Here is a 17,554-nt window from a genome sequence, read left to right as displayed (position 1 = left end):
CCTAAGTTACTTCACTTAGGAATGGTCTCCAATCCCATCCAGGTTGCTGCAAATGCCATTATTCTGTTCCTTTCTATGGGTGAGTAGTATTCCATGGTGTGTGTGTGTGTGTGTGTGTGTGTGTGTGTGTGTGTGTATTCCCTTTCCAAGTATGAATTGAAACACACCATGGAATGAATATATATGTATATATATTCATTATCATTATCCACTTGTTTACTGATGGGTATTTGGGCTGGTTCCATATTTTTGCAGTTGTGAATTGTGCTGCTATAAACCTGTATGAGCAAGTATCTTTTTCATATAATGATTTCTTATCCTGCAGATAGATACCAAGTAGTAGGATTGCTGGATCAAATGGTAGTTCTACTCTTCGTTCTTTACGGAATCTCTACACTGTTTTCCACAGTGGTTGTACCAGTTTGCATTCCCACCAGCAGTGCAGAAGTGTTCCCTTCTCACCACATCCCTGCCAACAATGATTAATTTGGAATTTTTTGATCATGGCTATTCTTGCAGGAGTCAGGTGGTATCGCATGGTGGTTCTGATTTGTATTTCCCTGATCGTTGGTGATGTTGAGCATTTTTTCATATGTTTGTTGGCCATTTTTATATCTTTTTTTGATAATTGCCTCTTCATGTCCTTAGTCCACTTTTTGATGAGATTGTTTTTTCTTGCTAATTTTCTGGAATTCCTTGTACATTCTGGATATCAGTCCTTTGTCAGGTGCATAGATTATGAAGATTTTCTTCCACTCTGTGGGTTGTTTATTTATAGTGCTGATCATTTCTTTTGCAGGGTGAGCTTTTCAGTTTAATGAAGTCCCACCTATTTATCTCTGTTTGTATTGCATTTGTTTTCGGTTTTTATGTGCATGTCTTTTGTTTTTCTCCTCTCCCACACTTATTCCCCAACCCAACTTTGATTTCTCTCTTTATCCTCTAGAAAGTGAATTAACCAGAAGCCCGCACTTCACATTTAAACTGAAGAAGCAGAATTGATGAGTGTCACCTGAACTATCTTGGATATTTCATGACACATTGCTTGTCAGATATTTAATCTTGACACCTCCTTTCCCTTCAGAGCCACTAAGTCATTCACCAGGAATGAAGAATTCTTCCTTTATTATGCAGAATTTTGTAGGCCATGGAAAGTAGTCTGGATCTTATTCTAAGTGCTGTAGAAAACTATGGTTGAGTTTTGGGCAGAAAGGTGATATGATCTGAATTTCACTTAAAAACTCAGGCTTCTGGGATTTAGAAGAATGGAAGAAAAGAGACCAGTAAGAGAATTTACTGCAAGAATGACAGGGTCGTATGATTATGAGGAAGAGAAATGGATGAATTTGGGATATATTTTGTGTGCAGCCAACAAGACAAAAATTAGTGGCTTGAAAGGAGGGGAAAGAGGCATGAAGGGAAAGAAATGGATCAAAGAAGATTCATAACTTTTGGTTTGAGCAACCAAATCCTTATAGCTGCCCTTTAACAAAACGGGGTACAGAGGGATAAAGGAATTTGGAGAAAGAAGGAATCAAACGTTCTGTTTTGGCCACATTTTGTTTCAGATACCTACTAAACACACAGATAGAAATGAAGGCAAGCAGTGACCTTATTTTAATAGGAAGGCAACAATCTGAAAGCCTTGTCATCTTGGAGCATCCAACAGAGGAAGTTTCTATTGCAAGAAGTAAACACATGACTTTGCCTTACAGACAGATGATTTCATTAGTAAGAGAATATTTTCTCTTCAGAAGAACCACGAGATATGCAGACAGATAGCAGAGATATTTCTGGGTGCACAGGTGTTAGAAGCTAAAAGTAATAGAACAAAGTGATTTTAAAAAAAATCCTTTCTGGTGGGCAGTGAAATGTCTACGTATTAGTTTCTATAGAGCAAGATTCCCTTTCCAAGTACAAATTTAAACTGACCTATCCAAGTACGTATTATTACTTTCTTAGAAAATGTGTGTCTGTCTGTGATGATGGGGTATGGATGAAGACTGGGTAAGCTATCTCAAAGGCAATCAGGAATTGATATTCCCCCAAAAATAAAAAAATAGCAGGAAAGGTATATAGGCCACAGAGTCTACTTGAGAGTGAGACGTAATTATAGAAGGAAAAGGAATCTGGACTGATAAAGTCTACCTGTGTGTTTCCACTTGTCATATATATATCAATGCTTCACTACTGAGGCAGTGAACCATGATAGAGCATGGTTGAGAAATTGAAATCCTGGGACCAGACCATGTCCCTAAGGATAGAAGGTAAAATTATTGCCAAAGGAAGTAGATATTTTTACTGTTCACATTCCAATTGAGAGATTCATTCCAGTACTAATATGGAGCTTAAGAAGGCATGTCTTAAACTAGAAAAAAATGAAAAGAACCCATCTTCATCCTCCAAAGAGACTTAGAGGAGGCATGGCTCTGGATTTGGAATGAGTAATATCTACCTGTGAGTAGACCTTTGGGGTTAGGTAAAGTGGATTCTGCAACAAGACATTAGGCTAAAAGCTAAGGGTCTGAATATGTTGACTTCAATAGTTACCATATCTAGTAGCTATCATAAATTGTTCTCTTTGTTGTTTTTTTCTTCTCTTATTGAACATTTTGTAAATATTGTAGAATTAAGAGGCCCATGCTTGGATGAAGCATCATGGGGTCTGCAGCAGCAGTCCAAAGGGAGCCATTCCAGGAAGTGAGGGATACAAGAACGCCAGCTGTGGCCCTTGGGCTGAACTGAGAGTGCTGGGTATCTAAGGAACACAGCAGCAAAGGAAGGAATTCATTCAACAGTTACCATCTCTAGAAACTCCAAGAAATACATGAAAATAAAATTTTGCAAAAGACTAAAATTACTGCATTCAAGCAGGAGGAAGACGGATCATTATACATCTGTTCTTTATTTATTTATTTATTTTTGGTTTCAAGTTTTAATCAAAGCTTTTATATAAGATTACTTTATTCCTGCATCTTCTCAATTGTTTCCTCCTTGTATTTGCCCTTTTCCTTTCCTACTTTGCGAGATTTGGCTTTCCATTCAAGGATCTTTTTGTGGTCTTTGTCCAGTTTTAGCCTAGTGATAACCACCTTGCTGGGGTGAATGCCTAGGTGGACAGATGTGCCATCAGCCTTTTCATGCTGCACCCATTCAGTGTAGATATATATTTCTTCCTGTAAACCTGGTCTCCTTTGCCAATTTGCTGAACTTTATAGTGTCCTCGTACAACCCGAACTTCATCATCCTTTCGGATGGGCATGGATCGCACGTTGTACTTGTGTCTCAGCTCTTTGGAAAGAGGGAAAGACACAATCTTCCTTTGAACGTGGGAAGGTGCATTGAAATGCTTTTTGCAATCCTTGCTTTGGTCAGAAGTCACAGAGGGATTGAACTTCATTTTAGCCACTCCCACTTTGGTGATGGTGGCAAATGGGAAGAGCCATCTGTTTTTTCAAAGGGAATACATCTCACACCTGTAATCCCAGCACTCTGGGAGGCCAAGGCAGGCGGATCATGAGGTCAAGAGATTGAGACCATCCTGGCCAACATGGTGAAATTCCGCCACTACTGAAAAATACAAAAAATAGCTAGGTGTGGTGGTAAACACCTCTAGTCCCAGCTACTCGGGAGGTTGAGGCAGGAGAATTGCTTGAACCTGGGAGGTGGAGGTTGCAGTGAGCCGAGACTGTACCACTGCACTCCAGTCTGGTGCCTGATGACAGAGCAAGACTCTGTCTCAAAAAAAAAAAGAGAATATGTTCTCATTTTGTCTACAAAATGAGACACACCTGGAACATCTGTATGTCTCCTTCTGTAGGCTATAAGCTCTTTCAAAACAAGGACCTATCATGACAGAGAGACTTAATAATTACTTGCAAATAAAAGAATAAGGGTATCCTTGAATCAAGCCTTTTAATCTGCATAACTCAACTGGTTTTACAGCAGCACCAAGTTGCACTTCCTAGTTTATATATTATGAATTCCAATACTGTTAATATTTGGAAGTAACGGCTTTTAAATGACCCTGGAGTCGAAACAGTAGGAAGAAAGCAATTCTGGGTACATAAATTATTTAGTTGAAAGAGATGGTTGTGTGCTGTTGTTCTTGACCAATAGTGCCAGGGATAACTAGCCAAGAAGGGCCAAAAGGTGAGGCTTTGTAACAACTTTCTCAATATAATGCAATCATATAGGTGGTATGCATGGCCACCAAGAAGGAAAATCAGATTGTATTTAACTAGAATAACCTGGGGACTAACCAATGTTCCTTTTCTCAACTGAAAACAAAATAGGTATAGTGATGCTAAACCTCAAAACACCCTTAGAAAAATTAATAAGAAAATAATTGTAAGATATATATCCTTATGATGGAATTAAAAATAAATGTATTAATGTCTTATATCAGTAGATTTGTTTTATGACCCAACATATAAGCTCTCCTGATCAATGTTTCATGTTCACATAAAATAAGTATGTAATCTGCAGTAATTGGATGACGTAAATAACTGTTTATATGGTCAAGCTGATGGATAGTGTTTTTTGAGTTTTCTCTATCTTCACTAATGGTCCATCACTTGTTCTATAAATTTCTGAGAGAAGAATGTTAAAATGTTCAAATACCTTTGTGAAGGTCTATCTTTCTCCCTTTCTGTCAATTTTTGCTTTCTGTATACTGAAGGTATGTTAATAAGAGCATAAACATTTAAGATTGCTACCACTATGATTTTACCCTTTTTATGTCGATAAAACCTCCTGCCTTGAAGCCTATTTGATATTTATACAGCTACATGCACCTTCTTACGCTTAGTGTTTGCAATGATGTGTATTTTTCCATAAATTTACTTTCAATTTTTCAATTGGTGTGCGTCTTTATATCTAATATATGTGCAGAATCTTATAGCTGGGTCCTGTTTTATATGTGTGTGTGTGTGTGTGTGTGTGTGTGTACACACACACATATGTATATATTTATATATATATATATACACACACACATATATATGTGTATATTTATATATACACATGTATCTAAAATCAAAAAATCCCTGCCTTTTGGAAAAATATATTTTGTTCATTTACATTTAATGTAATTATTGATATGACTGTGGTTAAGTCTCCCATCTTGCTGTTTGTTTTCTATTTGACATCTCTGATCTTTGGTCTCATATTCTTCCTCATTTCCTGTTTTCTTTTATGTGAAGTGGTATTTTTTAACAATTTCTATCTTTTCCATTGCATTTTAAGCTACATCTTTGTATTTTTAAATTCATTCCTAGAATGAACATATGCATCCTTAAATTGTCACAATCAACTTTGAGCACCAAAACTAAATCTTAGGGATTCAAACATGAGCAAGTCATATCCCTGCTTTTCAGATGAGTAGAGAAGACAGACATGTAAATAATACAGCAAAACCTCTCATTACTCAGAAGGCCTTTCAGATGGTCACAGGTCCAACTTTATCATTCATTGGACTTGCTACCAATATGTCTTGGTTGTACAGATTATTTTTTCCTCCTGAGTCACTGGATTTCATATTTGTTTGAAAACATTTTGCCCTGTTTTTAACTAGATTGTGTTGAGTCATTTATATAGTCTATATACAAATGCTTTGTTAGATATGTGTATTGAAAAGATTTTCTCCCAATCTATGGCTTGTCTTCTCATTCACTTCACAGGGTCTTCCACAGGGGAAAAGTTTTTAATTTTCATGAAGTATAACTTATTGACTTTTTGTCTATAGATTGTGCTTTTTATGTTACATGCAGGAAAATCTGTCAAACCTAAGGACTCTTAAGACTTTCTTCTATAGTTTTAAAGTTTTAGGTTTTTATTTTCAGTATATGATTCACTTTGAGTCAATTTTTGCATGCCGTCTATGGTAAGGGTCAAGATTCATTTTTGGGTTTTTTTGGTGTGTTTTTTTGGCATATGACTATACCTAATTGTTACAGCATAATTTGTTGAACAGATTTATCCTTTTCCCATTGAATTGTCCTAGCATTTTGTCAAAAGTCATTGCTCATATATGTGTCATCTATTTCTAGACTACTGGTCCCTTGAAATATTGGTCTATTTTTCTGCCAATACTACACTATTTTGCTTACTTTATAAGAAGTCTTAAAATCAGTAGTATAAATTGCTTAACTTTGACCTTCATTTTCAAAATTATTTTGATAACTTCAGGCCTTTTTCAATAAAATTTTATAATGAATTTTTCAGATCCTACCAAAAAGCCTGCTGAGATTTCAATTGAGATGGCAATCAATTTATAGATCTTTTGGAGGAGCACTGACTGCTAGTAATATTGTCTCCTCTGAACATACGCATTCATTATGATCCAGCAATCTCTTTCTAGGTATGTCTTGGACACGTGAACAAGGAAATATACACAAGGATGCTTCTAGTACTGCTACTTGTAACAGAAAGACACCAGAACATTTTCCTTATCACTTGAGAAGATATAAAAATGGTGGCATATTTATATAGAAAAAAATTTTATAATTTCATATGGCAGTTAACTCATAAACATAACAGTTACATTTTTAAAAAGAAATATGGGCAGTACTATCCTATCAACATTACATTAAGAAATATGCAAAACCAATGACATCTTATTTGAGAAAGCAAATATATGTGTTAAGACTATATAGAAGAGTTAGAAAATTATAAATACAAAATTCACAAGATTCATAATGAGCTTTCTGCTGGATGGGGAAGGCAATAAACTTGGGAGGGGCACAGAGTTGTATTTCTTAATCTTGATGGCAAGTGCATAGAATGTTATTGAAGTGTTATTCTATACAGCATGCATGTATTTTACATTATCCTATTAAATATTTAATATAAATAATTTTTAAAAGGAAAGAGTACAGAATTTTATTGAGGAAGAGGAACAAGAGTAAACTTAAATCTTACACTGGTGAAACAGGGCACAAGTATTTATGGTTCAATTCTTGTGTAATCGAGTCTTCATTTATACCATTCGACTTTCAGCTTACAAGCTGCACAACAGTGTCCTGTATGAATACTAGGAGTCTGACTCCTAATATTGCGGTGTTTTTTTGGACACTCACCAGCTACAAAGCAACTAAAGCACTTTAAAATGTGAGACTAAATGCTGTTAATTGCAAAAAAGCAGCAGGGAAAAATAGCACAGGCCATGCTCTCTTACTCCTCCCACTGTGTTGGCAGGCTTTCACTTGCATGAGCCATCCATGCTTAGGTAAGCACCGTGCCTTTATTGCAGTAGGCCTCTTGACAAATGACTGTTTAAGGAGTGTTTGCACACCTGTCAATGGTTCCTGTCATTTGTCAAGTAACAAATATAAAATCTGATAACAGGAAATACCCTGTACAAACCAAGAAATAGTGGCAGCATGAGAAGTTCAACACATCATAAGGTGAAGCCCTGTGGCTCTCTGGAAGCCCCCCGAATACCAAGCAGTTCTGTTGTATCTGTTATTTATGTGTCTATCTCTTCTGCTCATTTAAAAAGTGGGGACTATGCCTTGCTCATCTTTAAATCCCTAACACTTAGCGGTGGTGCTTAATAAGTGTCCCTGATTGATGGATACCCTGATATCTGTTGATCCCAAATAAAAACATGTGAAAGCCATCTTCCACAGTATATTTTCAAACCTTCTGATTTTGCATTAAATAGTAAATCTTTTGAAAATATATATATACTTTACAATATTTTGGAGGCATTATTGGATTAACTATTTGATACTGAGAAAATATTACCAATAGCATAGATACAAATTAACTCCTGGCTGCTTTTAATTAATTTTTGTGTTTGGTGCTAATGAAAAAGTACCTGAAGCCCTTAACTTTGAAGTCTGGGCTTCAAAGACATGATTACTCCCATGTCTTACTTTACTGTTGTAGTTTAGCAAGATAAGAAACTCCTCCAAAACGTCTTACTATTATGTACTCACTATAGAGAAAACATGACTGTGAGGAAGAAGGTAAGAAAGAAAAGAGCGTGAGAGTTAAGTGCCTGCAGGCTGCCTGGAGTGGAGAAGGTCCTACCAGTTAAGCGCTTTGGGTTTTTTCAAGAATGTATATTCCAGGTGCAAACTTTTAGATCATTTGAAGGAAATCCTTTTGCCACTTGGAGGTAAATCACTTTGGAGCTTCATAGCAGGGTGCCCGAAAGAGCCTTCTGGGAGTTAGTGAATTAGGTAGATTGTTTTGTTCACATAAAGCCACCATCAACTTAAATTGTCTTTGTCATAAATGAGGTCACTACGGACTGGCCCTAAAGATCTTTACTCCTGTACTTCTGTCTTCCATAGGGCAAACGCTAAGTACTACATACCTCATCTCTTGGGTTATTACTGTAGTTTTGCATTCATGATTATGAATTTAGAAATATATACTAATTATGGAAATAGGAAAAAAAAGGATAAAATAGCCCGCAGCAGCCACACACAGATCTGCATGGTGGGGCTGCAAAGCCTAGGAGTGCAAGCATGACTTACGGTGCCTCATAAGCAGAGGTCAGGAGGTCAGGAAGAGGCCAGCTTTTGGCTTTCATTTTTTTTGTTTTTGAGACAGAGTCTCACTCTGTCACCCAGGCTGGAGTGCAATGGTGTGGCCTCGGCTCACTGCAACCTTCTCCTCCCAGGTGCAAGCGATTCTCCTGCCTCAACCTCCTGAGTAGCTGGGATTACAGGCATGTGCCACCAGGCCCAACTAATTTTTGTATTTTTAGTAAAAATGGGGTTTTGCCATGTTGAACAGGCTGGTCTTGAACTCTTGACTTCAGGTGATCTGCTTGCCTTGGCCTCCCAAAGTGCTGGGATTATAGGCATGAGCCACCACACCTGGCCTTGGCTTTCTTTCTTGATGACTGTAAAAGCAACTGAAATGGATGATGAAAGCAAAGCTCACTACCATGAACCAGAGCCCATAGTTCTCGATAACTCACCTTGCCCCTGAGCTGACATAACAAATACATCTGGTTTTCTTTCTTTGAGAAACATCATTATATTTGGGCAACATGTCACACACAGCCAAGTGTATTCTTGGTTTCCCATGTAACTTCTAGAGAAATTCTATGAAGTGATGCCCTTTTTCCTGGAGGACCACAGAATTCAGAGGGAGAGGAGGCCTTGAGTTGAGTCTCCTGCCTGAATGTTGCTAAGCCTCAGGACTCCCTCCACCTACATGCAACCACACTTAGCTTTTACAAATAAATTAAGAGTAAGTCTTTTGAGGGTAGGTATTATGGCATTTTCACCTCTTCTAGGTAGCAGCAGTGTGGTGCATTTGTAAGGAAGGGAAGAGGTTGCTTCGAACAGGCATGGGGGCAGAAGGCCTAGGCATTCACATCTCCCCAAAGCACACTACCCTCTTATCTTCAGACTTGCTTCTAAGGTTTGCTGTCATGCTGAGAAGTTAGCAGTACTCATTCTCGGAAGATTCTAGATGTTCCAGATACTTGGGGAAAGCCTATGTAATACATAGTATCCTAGGTCAGAAATACATCTTGAGATAGAATTCTACAGTGATTATGTATTTTCTTCCTAGTCTTCGCAGCCAAATATCAACTATAACTATCAAGAAGGTTTCTACCTATTCTTGATGCTCTGTCTACACAGTTTAACTCCAGAATTGCTACAAACACAAACAATATTGTTGACAGACTAGATGAGAACCATTATCATTCCTTCAGCTTTATCTACATGTAGCATGCTATTAGTAGGAGATAAACAGAATATGGTGTTGGTCTATTTATGCATCTTCTCACTAAGAGAGGTGGGAAATAAAAGCCAGTGCGGAGAGAAGACTGGTTTCGGTCTGGCTTAAATCTCCATGTAGGTTTTTATTCCATGTAGTTTGATGTAAACTTGTGCCCACTTCTTGCTCCTTGAGGGCTCCCTGGTGGCTAAAGATCTCTGCGACATGAAGCTCTTTTGGAGTATTCTGATGATAAGAGGGAGAGTTGCAATTCCATTTGACAGGAAGAGTTACTTCTCCCTTGAAGTGGAAATAAAAATGGATCCCTAACTGTGCAAGAGACAATGATGAAATCCCTCTCCCTGTGACCCTCCATTAAATGACAGTAGGCTGTAGAATTATTATTTGATACTTTATGCCCATCTCTGTGTCAGTTGTACACATAGGACAACCACACATTTCTCTCCTTCCATAATTCTGACTCACGGAGCATGGGCTTGAGAACAATGTTGAAAATCTCCCGCAGGGTTTCTGATTCTGTGTTCCCCTCCCTTTTCTCTGGTATTCAACTCATGATTTAGAGGCTAGAAACTAGAAGTAGAGGAGGCTCTTCTTATTTCTGCCAAAGAGACAGAAAAGGAGCAGCCAGATAAATTAAGAAATCATGATTCTAGGAATGGAATGTCCCATTCTAGAAGGAACAATGTTCAACGTAGTTAAGAAAGTGGGGAGGAGAGCAGTTAAGTAGAGGTCACTGGTTTCGATGGTGATAGATACTGTTAAGAAATTAGTGGTAAACCCAAGCTGTAAAGGGGTTAGAAGGATTTGGGAGTCGTCTGAAGATGTGGCAAGGTCATGTTTGTGGACTACGGAATTCACAAAGAAGAGATTTTCTTGAGCTGTGATTTAGTCAGTTTGGCATGCCAGAATACTACAGACTGGAGAGCTTAAACAACAACATTCATTTTTCATGGCTCTGGAAGCTGGAAAGTCCAAGACCAAGGTGCCAACATGGTCCTTCCTGGTTTGCAAATGGCATCTTCTTGAGGTGCCCTCACACGCTGGAGAGACACAGAGCTCTGGTCCCTTCTTCATCTTATAAGAATATCAATCCCATGACCTTATCCAAACTCAACTGTCTCCCAAAGGCCTTACATCCAAATAACATCGCCTCAGGGATGAGTTTCAACATAAAAATTTTTGGAGAGACACAAACATTCAGTCCATAGAAATTTATTTTTGAGGTTTTAGTTGTATACTTATTATGAATAAGTTACAGGATGTCAACTATTTAGTCTCAGAATAATGTTTTAACTGACTAAATTGCAAATCTATAATGATATAGTAAAATCCACACTGTTTGGCATTTTGCCACCTGGAAAGTGCTAGAAATCAACATTTCTGACATTTCTCAAGAAATATTTAATTTATTCCTGAGGCTGATGCTAAAACTCACCAACTCTGTGCCGAAACACCCACTGCATAGCATCATAGAATTTCAGAACTAGGCGAGCATCCCATCCAACCATCTCTCCTTTTACAGATGGAGAAACGTAGGCCTCATGGAGAACAGAAGATGAGTATTGAAGTTCTTTCTAGCCCTTCAGATATATAATCTCAGAAACTAGCTTGCTAAAGTTCATACTATTCTTTTAAATAAGTGAACACCATCCTCTGATCCTGATTATGTCATTACTAGTGAGCAACTGTTGTTTTTTAATTCATCTGGGTGACAAATGTGAAATAGTACAAGCAGATATTGCCATTTTTGAATCAGCTGAGTCCAATTTATGAGGTATAAATAAATGTATTGTGAGCTTCTTCTGGGAATGAGAACCTATCTATAATGTTTCACCCTGGAACCAGGTTCTGTAGAAGAGAGATTGGCATTAATCATCACCTAAAAACCTTCCAACTTATCACTGACAGGTGTAGTTAGTGATACCCATGGCTTGTACACAATTTTGTTCAACCCGGACCAAATAGAATTCTAGGAACTGATTGTCCATGACAGGAAATCCTACTTAAACAACAGGCATTCTAAGGTCAGACAGAAACATGAGCAGGCCCTGAACTTGAGGGAACACAAGAATGACAATTGCTACGTTTACATCAAGTGAGGGAAGTAAAGAGAAACTGCCCAAAGCATTTGGGGAGCCCATCATCCTGGTTTAAGCAGACAGGGCTTGATTCCAGAGAGATTTGCAGTGTGCTTCCTTCTTTAGATAGATGTGGAGAGAAAAGAGCTCTTAATTCATATTTTACTGGAAATATGGTGTTTCCTACCCTGATGTCCTTTTCTAAAACTCCCGAATGGGTGTTCACTAAGGAAACATATATTTCAAAACAGAACTTTGGTAATCCCCTTAGTAAGAGAAACCAGAAATTCTGACTGGGGCTCCAAAATATATTTATGAAAATAATCTATGTTTCTTGAAATTTTGGGACACCAGAGGTAAAGAAGGAAATAGACTGAGAAGTCCTTGAAAAATGACAAAGTAAAAAGAGGAAACATTTGGAACAGTAATAAAACTACACATAGATCAGGTAAAGTTTCAAGATCTTTGAAGATACCAGTTAACTAACTGGGAATCCCTGTTCTATAATTCTATGCCCCCGCCAATAAAACAAATTCAGTTCAGCAAGACAAAACCATCAATTTCCTATTTATGTAAGATGATATAGGAAATTATGGTGTCAATTATTTTAAAATTAATGCATAATTTAATTAAAATTAATACATTTTTAGAAAGGCTCTGGGAAGTTGTAAACATTTAAATTCTTTTTCAAAAGATCTCTTTGGAAATTATTAAAAAGACTTCTACGCTCTGAAAAAAATGTTTGTCAACATCTGGCACTATTTCAAAGAATGTTCCTGCTCAGAAAAGTACCAAACAGTTGACATCCACAGAAACACTTCGCTTTCAATCACTGAGGGTGAGGATCCATTGTAACTGTGAGGTATTCCTGTTGGTCACTTATTTACAATTTCTTCAAGCGACTGTCATCTTCAGCTCAGGCTGCCATAACAAGAATACCATAGACTGGGTGGCTTATACAACAGAAATGTATGTCTCCATAGTTTTGAAGGCTGGAAATCCAAGATCCAGGTGTTGCCGTATCTGGCAGGGGGTGAGAGGCCCCTTCCTAGCTGGCCAAAGGCTGCATTCTCACTGTGTCTTCATATAGTGCAGACCAGAGAGAGTGAAAAGGAGGTTTTGTGTCTCTTCTAATAGGGGCACTAATCCCAACTATGAGGGCTTCACTCTCATGAACTATGTACCTCCCATAGACCCTACTTTCTAATAGCATCTCATTTTAACACATGAGTTTTGGGTAGACACAAATGCTGAGGCCATAGCAAGAATATTTGTCAACTTCTCCCATAGGCCAAGACCCCAATTATTCTTAAACTACCACTAGAAATTTACACACACACATACACACACATGCACACAAACAAAACGTGTCAATTTATTGAATTTCATAATTTATAATGTTTAGTTGTATGTGTGTGTATATATATGTTTAACTTAATATATGTGTTTAATTTATAATGTTTAATTGTATGTGTGTGTGCATATATATGTGTGTGTGTGTGTGTGTATATATACATATCCCCAATGCAATAATGTTAAGAAGTAGGGCCTTAGGTGGTGAGTAGATCATAAAGGCTCTGCCCTTATGAATGGGATTCATTTTCTTATAAAAGGGTTTGGGGAGTCTGTCAGAGAATACAGAAAGAGGTGCCATCTATGAAGCAGAGATCACACCCTCAATAGTTACTGGCACCTTGATCTTGGATTCCCATCATCCAGGACTATGAGAAATAGATTCCTGTTGTTTACAAATTATCCGGTTTCAGATACTTCGTTATAGCAGCCCAAATGGACTAAGACAGTAGTCTTAGAAGAGGTGTGTGTGTGTGTGTGTGTGTGTGTGTGTGTGTGTGTCTTTCTAGTATCTGAAACTGGATAATTTATAAACAGGAATTTATTTCTCATAGTCCCGGATAGTGGGAAGTCCAAGATCAAGGTACCAGTGTCTGTTGAGGGTGTGATCTCTGCTTCATAGATGGCACCTCTTTCTGTATTCTCTAACAGACTCCCCCAAGTCCTTTTATAAGAAAATGAATCCCATTCATAAGGGCAGAGCCTTTATGATCTACTCACCACCCAAGGCCCTACTTCTTAATATTATTGCACTGGGGACAAAGTTTCAATGTAAATTTTGGAGGGACATAAATATTTAAAACCATAGAAATTACTGTCTCCTAATAGACACTTTGGAATACTTTCCAAAAAAATGAAACCAACTGAGATTGTGCCAAATGAACCAGTCAATGAAATAAAACTTTGCAAAAAAAATGCAATACTGTGCCCTGTATGGTCTTAGGTAATATGGGTCTCTGCCTTCAAAATGTTTTAGTCTAATGTAAGGGGAAACAACACACTTCCCTTTGGGAAATTAAATTCTATACAAAGTGTGAGTAAAACATCAATTTTTAATTCAGAATGCCAGTTTAAGGAGCACCTTCACTTTTCCCACTCCTCATTCTCCTACCCTCCTTTCAGGCATGTACAACGGAAAAAAAAATGTGGTCTATGTTGCCTCACAGACAAGGAACCAGAGGCACAGAACTGAAATGCTTCATGTATTTCATGCAGAAAGTGTTTGCTAGAATTAGAATTCACTTTTCACTCTACTAGACCAAACATGATATAAATAGAATTTAGTTTCTTTATGATCACTGAGAAATTAAAAATCTGTAACACAATGCAGGTAGAAGGATTGAAAATTAAGAATCTACAACACAATGCAGGAAGAATAACATAAACTGTATAAAAACACTTACATAATATAAAGGTATTATAATATAGTATGTAGACACTGTGAATTCCAATTTCATAAATATTTCAGTCTTCCGAAAACCTTAAAGAAAAGTATATTGACTACATAATGAGACTACCTCTGGTAATTCTTATATATAATATTACGGGTTAGCAAGAGAGTTATTTCTTTTTTTTCAGCATATTCATTTACATTTATGAAGGCTGGAAAGATTTCCCTTCTCTTATGGTAGTCGAATTAATTGCAGCACTTTCATAATCTCAGTGAAACCCATTTCCCTTGGGAAGATGAGGAAAAAGACATAGATATAATGTAGATAAAACAAACTGACATGGAAGTGAGTGGGAGAGAAATGAGAAAACCACTTTAGACTAAAGGCCTTACGCATTTCAAGAACGAGAAGTAATAGAGAATTTTTACTGGCAGAATTTATTGAATCTCATAATTTATAATGTTTAAAGCTATTGGTGACCTTTTCCAAGCAATTAATTCAGTTACATATTTAGCGGAGCTGCGCCCAGTTTCCGGGAGTCACGCATGCATACCAAGAAGGAACAGAATCAAGGAGACAAAGGGAAGAATCATAAAATGTAACATCCTTTTCCAGGTGGCCCCAGCTTGTTCTTATTCTATGCTTCTATTAGCAAAAACCAAGGTCACACAAGGCAGACCACTTACGGGCCTAACAAGGAACAGACACCCTCGCAGATTCTAATTGAACTAATTTGGGCTAGAAACTCTATGAGTATCACTGAAGCCTGAATTTTAACAAGCAAAAATTCAGGAGGAAAAAAACTACTCAGACGATCTCCCATGGAAGGCAAAATACAAGGAAAATTTTCTACACCCATGAGCTTGCCTAACATGATAATTCACATTTCCAGAGTACTATGCTGCAGACTTCAAAGACTACAGACAATTAGTCTAAAAGTTAGACCTTTTTTTTTCAGATGGAGTTTCACTCTTGTTGCCCAAGCTGGAGTGCAGTGGTGTGATATTGGCTCACTGCAACCTCCACCTCCTGAGTTCAAGCAATTCTCTGCCTCAGCCTTCCGAGTAGCTGGGATTACAGGTGCCCACCACCACACCTGGCTAATTTTTGCATTTTTAGTAGACATGGGGTTTCACCATCTTGGTCAGGGTGGTCTTGAATTCCAGATCTCAGGCGATCCGCCTGCCTTGGCCTCCCAAAGTTCTAGGATCACAGACATGAGCCACGGTGCCCAGCCACACTTGTTTTTAAATCTCGTCATATAACTAGGAATACTATGTAGCAATGTCAACGATAGCAGGGGGCCATATTTCACAAGCAGGAAAATTATAGAGGTATGCGCCCCAGTTCCTGCCCCTCCCTTCCCCACATCAGCAAGGCCACCTTTCCCTTCTTTGCTCACTCCCCATACTCCCAGTAGCATAAATTCCAAATTCTACTACAACCTTCTCATGTTCAAAACAAGCACATTAACATCTGTTCAACTTTCTCTGGCAAACATTTATCAGGCAGCCAATAATATGGCACTACACTAGCCATGTATTAATTGGGCATTATCCTGTCTTCAAGAAGTCCCCTAGTTAATGGACCTTTGGGTGTGACATATAAAGGTATGATAAGTATAAAGGCCAAAAAGACACCACAAAGAACAAAATTAGAAAAAAATTATGCATTATTAAAATACTAATCTAACAGCAACATGTTTGATGCTCTAGAGTGAACATGTCCAGGACAAAGGATCCAGGACTCCGGGTCCCTGTGCCACCTGCATCTGTCACTGCATGATCGGTTCTCATGACATGTTCCAGCCTCAACTGATGCCACCCTACTTAACTGGCACAGCTTAAAATTATAAAATATTAGGACTGAAAGTGACCTTAGTGATCATCTAGGCTGATTTCTTCATTTTGGAATCTAGCCTAGAGATGAAAATGTTGGTTTTTATTCCCATAATTTGTTGAATAGGACCAGAATGAATGAAAGTCATTTACCTTCAGTCCTATGTTCTTTAGCACTGTCTGCCAACCATATGGAATTTGTCCTATACCCACCCAAATACTCACTGCTCAGTCTGCGGAAAGTCTTGCCTTCACCATGGAGCACTCCTAACCACTGTCTCCACTGATCGCACTCTTCTTTGAGCTTCTACAACATTCACAGATTAAGCCACAATTATCCTATCGATTACTTTATTGCTTCCTGTAGGAAACTCTCACAAGTACACACTAGGACACTTGAAAATAGGGACTAATCCTCAAAAGTGTTCTTCTGATCCTAGCCTCTGTTGAGCACAGTCAAGGCAGCTCTGAACACCTGCTCGGCGGTTGAATCATCATTTAATGTAACCTCACCTCCATTTACTATATTGAGATATCAAATACCTGCTATTCCATGAAAAAGCCATACCTGTCTTCACTGGCACACCTGCTTTACACAGGGTAGCCAATGTGCTTTAAAATTCTAAACAAGTTTAGCTCAGGTGAAGATAAGGAAAAAGAGTAAAGTGTGATTCCGTTGCCTTTTTTCAGGTATTTGTTTCTCAGTTTTTGTGTACAGACCTTGGATAAGGCATTTACCTTCACTGACTCTTGAACTCACCTCTACTACAAGTATAATATTAATACATACTCTTGTCGTGAAGATTAAAGAAAACTGTGAATGGCAAAGAGCATACCACACTAATGCCCACTTTTTCCATCCGACTGCTCTATCCTCTAAACCTGCCCTTTGTCTCATTCTGCTAAACCCTGGGAAGGTGCTAGCAGATATCTAAGAAGGTGGTTAAAACAGGCTTAAGGTGAGACTCCTCCCTGAGGCTGTTTTTTTTTAAACAAAAGGCAATGTTTTTAACAAAGCCTTCTTCAAACCTAAAGGACTGCTGTTCTCATGGATTAGGACAGGCACTGGGGAAGAGGGTCCCTGCAGGTGCCTCCTCAAGCCACACCCAGAAGCAGTGGGTGTGCCTTGGTAACTGGATGAGGCTGGGAACAGAGGTGCATCCAGCTGGGACTAGAAGGCCTG

At 38.2% G+C, this 17,554-nt stretch overlaps 1 protein-coding gene and 1 pseudogene across 16 annotated transcripts in view; both read right to left on the bottom strand.

Moving 5' to 3' along the window:
- RGS7 (regulator of G protein signaling 7) overlaps positions 1-17,554 on the bottom strand; it is a 548,216-nt gene that overhangs the window by 438,574 nt on the left and 92,088 nt on the right. The window lies entirely within an intron of this gene.
- On the bottom strand, positions 865-3,531 carry LOC144580439 (large ribosomal subunit protein uL24 pseudogene; annotated as a pseudogene). Its single transcript, XR_013529952.1, has one exon. The product of XR_013529952.1 is annotated as a large ribosomal subunit protein uL24 pseudogene (transcript).

This window comes from Callithrix jacchus, chromosome 19 (genome assembly GCF_049354715.1).
Source record: "Callithrix jacchus isolate 240 chromosome 19, calJac240_pri, whole genome shotgun sequence".
Taxonomy (NCBI): Eukaryota; Metazoa; Chordata; class Mammalia; order Primates; family Cebidae; genus Callithrix; species Callithrix jacchus.
The sequence above is the reverse complement of the archived record's forward strand: the minus strand, read 5'-3'. Positions and strand labels throughout refer to the sequence as shown.